Raw genomic sequence first — 7,449 nt, forward strand, 5'->3', positions numbered from 1 at the left:
GGTAGAACTGCAAAATGGTTTAATTTTTGTGCATAAGACTGTGGTGATTCCATAAAAAATTAAATGTAGAACTATTATGTTGTTGTTCAGTGCTGTTGACTTGGTCATGACTCATAGTGACCCTGTGCAGGGTTTCCAAGGGGCAGCTGGTGGGTTTGAACCACTGACCTTGTAGTTAACAGTTCAGTGGTTATTGTACAGTGCCACACCAGGACTGCCATGCTGCTGCTGCCATGGCATACTGTAGAGTTGATTTTGACTCATAGTGATCCTGTATAGGGTTTCTGAGACTGTAAATCTTTATAGGAACAGAAAGCCTCATCTTTCTTCCACAGAGTGGCTGGTGGATTTTAACCCACAAACCCAGTGGTTCACAGCCAAACACATAATTCACTATGCTACCAATAATTACCTGGCAATTCCAATCATTGGAATATATTCAAGGAACTTAAAAGAAATGATGTGAAGAGATTTATTATACATGTTTATTGCAACATTATTCATAGTAACCAAGGTATGAAAACTACATAAATGTCATCAACACGTGAGTAGATAAATAGAATGTGGTACCTAATATAGTGTATTTTTTACTCATGAATTTTACTCAATAATGAGACACGAAGTTCCAACACAACCTTGCTGAATCTCAAAGACATGCTTAGTGAAATAAGTCTGTCACAATAGGACAATTGTGTAATCTCAGTTATATGAAATGACAAGAATAAGCAGTACGAGGAGTTGAAGAAGGGTGAGAAGAGGAGCCATTGTTTGGGAAGTAGTAAGTTTCTGTTTACGGTGATGGGAAATCTCACATCGTTTAAGGGTATTATTTGTACACCATGGTTAGTGCAATTGGTATTACTAAGCTCAACCTCTGAAAAAGGTTAAATGGACAAATATTGTGTTATATATGTGTGTGTGTATTTCCTGGAGTCCTGGTGTGGCACTGTAAATTAATGCACTGGACTGAAAAGTTGGTTTGAACAGCAAGGTCAGTCGTTCAAACTTACCAGCTATTCCTCAGAAACCCTATACAGGGCTGTTATGGGTCAGAACCAACTAGATGGCACTTAACAACAATAACATATATTTCCAACAATAATAAAAATATAGCAGCTGCTGATACTACTTATATACAACCAAACACGTTTTGGGATTTGTTTACTAGGTGTGGAGGTTTAGGGTCATAGTTTTGTGGGACATTCCATTCAATTTGCCTCTTACTGTTTTTTGGTGCTTCTTTTGTCTCTCCTAATTTGTTGGGTAGTATAGTGGTCTGAGTTAGGCTGCTAATTTCAAGGTCAGCATTTCAAAACTACCAGTCATTCTATACGAGAAAGATGAGGCTTTCTGCTCCTGTAAAGATTTACAGTCTCAGAAACCATATACAGGGTCGCTATGAATGGGAACCAATTCCATGGGACACAACCACCACCAACAGTTTGTTGGGTAGTGCCTAGTGTCATAAAAGGTTGTGTGTGATCTGGGGTCTTAAAAGGTTGGTCCTGTACTCTCCTTGAGCAGCAGCAGCAGAAGGAGAATCAGAAATTATCGGAAAAACTACAATGTGAGTAATTGCCTCCATGAACAGCTCCCTCCTTTGGCATAGGATGAGAACTGGATAGTGCATAGCTACCATTGAATAAATATTTTTGATCAAAGATTCTATAGCTGAATTCTATTCAAGAGATGGAAATATTGATGGAATAGACTTTAAAATTCTCATGTAATCCAGACTTTCAAGAGCTATTGAAGTTGAATGACCTCCTGAAATTATTGCCCTGAGGAAATCTTTAAACTTTTACCTGGATATTATCTCCTGACATCAGCTATAAGCAAAACAGTGGTTAAGCTTAATTAGTAAAGAATGTTTGTGCTGTGCTCTTTAAAAGAATTACATGTGTGTGCACATGATCAAAGTGACAGCAGCAACTCAAAGGGTAGATGAGAAGTTTAGGAGGCAATAAATTTATGTGTGGCACTGTGGAATAAGTACTCTATCAGAGTGGTCCATTACCACAAGGTTGGCATTTCAAACTTACCAGCTGCTCCTTGGAAAGCCTATACAGGGTTATTGTGAGTCAGAACTGACTCAGGGCACTTAAAAACAACAAGTTTATGTCAGTGGTGGTGAATAAAACTGTTGGTGGTGGTATCTGCTGAGTTCGTTCTGAACCATGGCGACCCTGTATAGGGTTTCCAAGGAGTGGCTGGTGAGCTTGAACTGTTGACCATGTGGTCCCACGGCGGACATCCTCATGCTTCAGTTACATGCACACTCGCATTCAACCAGCCACACAGAATTTATAGCAGTTCCCTTCCCCCTCTTGGGGAGTCCCTGACTGAAGCCTCTAGGTAAGGCCTTGGAAGGGGATCAGCCTTCCACTTCTGTCTGTAGGGGCAGGCCTGACTGGGTTTAACCCTGGACCCAGGGCAATACATGTAAGTCTTGGCTGGTTTCTCTGGTTCTACCTCTCCTTTCGAGTCCGGTTGGGAGAGGTGGGTGTGGTGGCTAGCTGCCCCCACTCAGAGGAGGAGGGACCATCAAATGTGATGGGGGTGCACCATCTCATCCACCAAGGGGAGCTCGCCATTAGTCACTCCGATCCGGTGGCTCAAGGGGCCAGCGTGGTAGGTTTCCCAATCAGGGAACCAAATGTTACAGCAGTTTTAGATTTGTGGTCGAAGAAACCAAGGCCACTCAGAGAGGTGAAGCAGAGTTTCATATTTTATTAAGCTGGCTGACTCAGAGGAGCTAATTTCTCCAGATTCTGAGCCCTGAATGGAGGGCAACATGGGCCTATATGGAGTCAGAGTCTGGGGAGGGGCCAGGCTATATACTTGTATGAGGGCAGGGGGGAAACCAGGGGGATTGGTCCCATTTGGTGACCTGATTAGCATTTTAGCTTGCCTCCTGGGTGGGAGAGGGCGGTGAATGATATTTCACCTTTTCTTATACAATATCAGGAGCACTGAAAACAACAGTGCATACTTGTAGTGAGTGCATACAAATGAAACCATATGATTCCAAGCGTCACTGCAGATGGGTAACAATTATAGCTCTGTGTCAAGCAGGTTATAAAGTTCAAATACTAAATTTCTGTGGAGGTTAAACCTGTAGCTATAGTGGTCTATGCAAAGTGGACTTATGTAAAGTAATTTTATTGTTACAACCAAATGTTGTTGTTAGGAGCTGTTGAGTCCGTTGAAGCCTTATGCTTAGTTAAAAATCTGAGTCATCAGGATGCTGTTGAATATGTAAGAGTACGCAGATCAGTGATACCACAAATAGCTGAAATAGCATCTCTTGGTGTGGAATGTTGATGGTGGGGGAGGGGGGAGGAAAGGGTAATAAGGGAGTAAAGGAGAATGAAAAGTATAATCTCATTGGACTGAGAAACACAGATAATGTCAAAGGAAAGACTCAATGACTGTTGTGGCCAAGAAGCCTTCTCTTCTTTGTACTCTATAGTTCCCTATGATATATCACATTAGATTGAAATTGTGATACATATCACATTATATTGAAATTGTGTTTTCTCTGAATAATTAATTTGCCATTTTTACATTCAAGAATGGCATAGAAAGTGGAAGTCAGTATAATTCTTCAGCCTAATTTGGCTGGAAGAATTGGAATCACAAATAAGAATAAATACAATTTGTTTTAAAACAGGATCAATACAATAGACAAAGTACTGGCTAAATTGGCAAATGAAAGAAATAGGAGAGGATGCAATTAGCCAAAATAAGAAATGAAGTTGAAGACATTACAATAGATCCACCTGCGATAAAGAAAATTGTAACAGAATACAGGCATATATCACTTAGCGGCCTTTTGGACATTGTCCAACACCATCTATGTTTGTAGTCTATGAGAATTTTTTTCCCCTAAAAAACGGGAAGCAGTTCTCCTCTTATTTATTTTCTCCTAATTGTTTTAAAGACTTTTGCAGGTCTAGACCATGGGTGAGGATACAGCCAAGTGAGGCAAAAGCCATGGCTCTGGGGACAGGCTTTGGGCTCTGTCTGGTGGGCAGGTGGTGGCACTTGTGGCTTCCTCTCTGTTCATGTCTTTTCACTTTGCTCTTGTTGCCTCTGCCAACACCAGTTCTTCCAGTGTCTATCAGCAGATCCAGCAGCTGTAGCACTGCCCATTCCATTATTGGGAATGGAAGCAATGACAATGAGAATGATGAGATGTGGACTCCCATAAGATTTTCATATGGAATTGGCACAATGTTTGAATCACATAATGTCTCATTTCATGGAATGTATATAAGGAGCTCTGGTAGTGTAATGATTCCGAGTCGGGCTGCTAACCTCAAGGTCAGCAGTTTGAAGCTATGAGCTGTTCCGCGGGAGAAAGATGAGGCTTTCTATTCCTGTAAAGATTTACAACCTTGAGCACTCGATACAGGGTTCCTATGAGTCAGAACTGACTCCACGGCACATAACTACCACCACCATATGGAGTCCTGGTGCCTGGTGTGGCACTGTGGATTAATACGCTAGACTACAAGGTCAGTTTGAACCACAAGGTCTGCAGTTCAAGCTCGCCAGCCGCTCCTGGGAAACCCTATAGAGGGTTGTTATGAGTCAGAACTGATTTGACAGCATTCAACAACAACATGGTAAATGACTGTTTTGAGACAAAACAAGTTTGAAAATCTAGAAGAAATCAACGTATTTCTAGAAATACACTATACCCTTAAGCTAATACAAATAGGGTAGAAAAATGAAAAAGACCCATAACAAAAGAAAAGATTGATGATGTCATAAGAAAACCACCAACAGAAAAAGTACTAGTCCAGATGGTGTCTGTGTTAAGGATGTTTGTCAATTTGGTTAGGCCATGATTCTCAGTCGGTTGGCAGATATTATGTAATTATCCTCCATTTTGTGATCTGATATGAACAGCCAATCAGCTGAAAGGGAAGTTTCCTTGGGGGTCTGGCTGGTATCCAATAAACATAAGGGGTTTCCAAAAGCTTATGGAAAAATGGAATCAAGAGATAATGATTTTTTTAAAAGAACTTTTTGAAACCTCCATATATGAATGTTCTGGCAAAACGTTCCTCTCTTGATCCTGCATTTGACTTGTCATCTCTGCTGTCTGATTTACTGATTTTGTTTTTGTCATCTCCTACAATCATGTGAGGAGTCCTGGTGTGACGCTGTGGGTTAATGTGTCAGACTGCAAAGCCGTTTGAACTGCAAGGTCGGCGGTTCAAGCTCACCAGCTGCTCCTCAGAAACCCTGTCATTTAACAACAACAACAACAATAATCACATGAAGGAGCTCTGGTAGCATAGTGGTTATGAATCGGGCTCCTAACCTCAAGGTCGGCAGTTCAAAACTACCAGCTGTTCCGCGGGAGAAAATGAGTGTTTCTGTTCCTGTAAAGATTTATACCATCGGAAACCCTGTGCAGGGTCATTGTGAGTCAGAACCGACTCCACGGTACTTAACAACAACTAAACAATCATGTGAGTCAGGAAAAACCTCCAGCCTAATTAATGCCCAACCCAAATGAACTTGCCAGCCTCCACAACTGTATAAGCCATAGCCTTGAAATAAATATCTTTATATACATACTGATATGTATATATGTCTGTTATGTTATGGGCTGTGGAGTCAGTTCCTACTCATAGCGACCTTGCGTATGGTTTCCGAGGCTGTAAATCTTTACAGGAACAGAAATTCTTATCTTTCTCCTGTGGAACAGCTGGTAGTTTCGAACTGCTAACCCCGAGGTTAGCAGCCTGATTCGTAAACTACTACGCTACCAGAGCTCCTTGTATATATGTCTAGTGCTGCTATAATAGAAATACCACAAGTGAGTGCCTTGACTAAACCAAAATTTATTCTCTCACAGTTTAGGAGACTGTTTAGTGCCCATTTTTGCTACCACTGTGTTAGTGCATCTCGTTGGGGTCTTCCTCTTTTTTACTGACCCTCCACTTTGCCAAGGATATGATGCTCACCTTTACTGGTTCCTCATGATAACATGTCTAAAGTGTGAGAGATGAAGTCTAGTCATCTTGGTTTCTAAGGAGCATTTTGGATGCACTTTTTCCAAGACAAATCTGTTTATTTTTGTGGTAGTCCATGGTACTTTCAATAATCTTTGCCAACACCATTCAAATGCATCAATTATTCTATGGTTTTCCGTATTCATTGTCCAACTTTCACATGTATATGAGGTTTAGGAGCCTTGAAGTACAAATTCTGAATGCTGATTCTAGAGAAAGACTGTCTTTCTTTGTTGGCTCTGGGGAAAAGTTCCTTGTCTCCTTTCAGCATCTGTATGTAGGCCCAGCCTTCCTTGGAGATCTTCATGCGTCTTGCCATCAGTATTTCCCTGGATCTAGGAAGTTTACACTGTAGAGTCCCCAGGTGCAGAGAACACACTCCACCACTGGCTCTTTCTTTATGGTGGTAATGAGTCTCTCTGAACCTACTAGTTTAATCTCTTTTATATCTCAGAAGAAATTGACTCAAGGATTGATCTAATTCTGTAGATTGCATCCAGCCTCAATGAAATCACAGATTTTAGGATTTAAAACAAATAGGATAATTACATGAGATTAGGGTTGATCACATCAGATCACATCATGGGAATGGTTATATTATATTAATCTCATTATGGGGTTTACTGCATCTCAACTCTGAAAGCACTGGGAATCCTGACCTATTCAGGTTGACATAAAACCACCCAGTCAAACGGATACAAAAATCTTAACCATCACAATATATTTCACTGGCTCTGCTCCTTCAGAGAACCCAGCTTAAAACAGCTTCACTATGGAATTATCACATTCTGAGAAGAATGACTCTGATTATACTTAAACTTTTGTTTAAGGTTTTTATTGTGAAAGTTTACAGGGCAGATCATCAGTTTTACATTCAATGAATCATACACCTTATTTCATTACAATGATTACTAGTGAAGTTGAACATTTCTCATGTGTTTATTTTTCTCTTTATATTTTCCTTTTCATGCATTGCTGTCATGTCATTTGCCCAGTTTTCAAATAAAGTGTTTTCTCATGATGTTTTAGTGAGTGCATGTAGATACAATGGATAAAACCCACTGGTATTTTCTACTTTCATCTGTGAATTAGAAAACCATTTGCCTCCTTGTACCATCAGTTAACAGCATTTCTCTCTATTCACTTTAGCTCTTTTTTTTTTTTCTTTTTAACACGCAGACATATGTAATAATTTAAACCACCAAGGACACAGTCAGCAAGTCTGCCTCCTGGCAGCCATCTCTTCATTCCGTTCTCCCCATGAATCTAGAGTCCTTAGCTGCTCCCTCTCTCCAAGTCCCCATCTCTGCCTCCATCTCTGGTGTCACTGCTTCTCTGGATAAAGTCTCACATTCTGCTTGTGCTCTTCTCACTTGATGATCCTAGGGTCCTTTGTTTCTGGACTGTAAGATTAACT

Source organism: Chrysochloris asiatica, unplaced genomic scaffold (genome assembly GCF_000296735.1).
Source record: "Chrysochloris asiatica unplaced genomic scaffold, ChrAsi1.0 scaffold00074, whole genome shotgun sequence".
NCBI lineage: Eukaryota > Metazoa > Chordata > Mammalia > Afrosoricida > Chrysochloridae > Chrysochloris > Chrysochloris asiatica.